The sequence below is a fragment of the Bison bison genome, unplaced genomic scaffold (assembly GCF_000754665.1).
Source record: "Bison bison bison isolate TAMUID 2011002044 unplaced genomic scaffold, Bison_UMD1.0 scf7180017864340, whole genome shotgun sequence".
Lineage (NCBI taxonomy): Eukaryota > Metazoa > Chordata > Mammalia > Artiodactyla > Bovidae > Bison > Bison bison.
Window position 1 is genome coordinate 5,563,438 of NW_011494912.1, and position 1,344 is coordinate 5,564,781.

The following is a 1,344-nucleotide window of genomic DNA, read 5'->3' on the forward strand; positions in this document are numbered from 1 at the left end:
CAGAAAAAGTGAAACTCTCAGAGTAACCACAAAGCCATTATTTGTGTACAAAAAGGAAAACAAAATACGTGTCTGCTGATGCACTGTAGGCAGAGACTGAGTCCAAAAGGACGCACAAGGTGTCAGGACTAGTGGGTGCCTCAGGGGAAGGAATTTGTGTGGCTGGGAGAGAAGAGACTGACTTTTCACTGAAGGTACTGTAAACCTTCAATGCCTTCTGAATTCGGTAAAGCATGCGTGTAATTGTATAAATAACAAAACAGGAAAGACAAAATGTAACAGAAAACAGAACCTGCTGGGCACCCGCATACATAGTGAGCGCTTTTGGTAGGTGCTTTTGGCAGGTGGGGTCGCACAGAGTCAAACACTGAATCGACGCAGGTGATGGAATGAAACCAGCTCAGAGAGGTCTAGGAAGCCATCCAGCATCACCCAGCAAGGGAGTGGTGGGACTGGGGTGAGGACCCAAGTCTGCAGTCATGCTTGGGGTGATACCTCTCCCACCTACCCACACTCCCCCCCCCGCCCCCACCCCCACCCCCGAGTCAGCTGCCAGGGCCAGTTGCCACTGTGCCAGACCCGGATTGTGACTTCTAGATTTGGGAAGGGGCACACTGAGTCTCAAAGAAGGATCCTGCCCGCGTGGAAAGGTCCCCAGTCAGGACCGAAGTTCTGGGGAGGCCTAGCCTAGCCCCACCAGGGGCCAATTGTGTGATCTTCCAGCACATAATTTTCCCTCTGTGAACGTGAGTTACTCATCCAGTCTCCCACTCCGGGCATGTAAAAGGCAAAATGAGATGACAACTGAGGACGCCCCCTTCTCCCAAGTAGGTTCCCCCAAATAATCCGGCTTTTTCAGACTAATCCCCACACCTCTGGATCCCCAGGACGTTTGAGTTGCCCCGCTTCACCTCCTTCTGGGTCCCGCGACTCTAACACCAACACACCTGTTGTTTGCTAAATTCATCCGGTTGTTCATTTGTTCAACTTACACCTTTGCAGGGGCCTCCCCGAGTTAGCCTCCGGGGACCAGCGCTGTCCTCGCTCGATCCCACCCGCGCATCCCCGCGCTTGCTCACGCCTCCCAGCTCACACTCGGGCCCACACCCTTGAACGCCTGGGTACAGACACTCGGACCACGCCCGTGGCCCACGCGGGTCCTGGCGCACGTCACCTGCGGCCTTGAGTCTCCACTCGCCTAGCGGGGAGCCCCTGACCCCTCCGCTTCCCCACCACCAGCGAGCCGGGACCAACCATCGCCCGCCCCCGCCCGGAGCAGGCCCCGCCCTCACACCGCTTCAGGGGCCCAATGAACGCCGCGGCTCCGGCCCGCACCCCCCACCC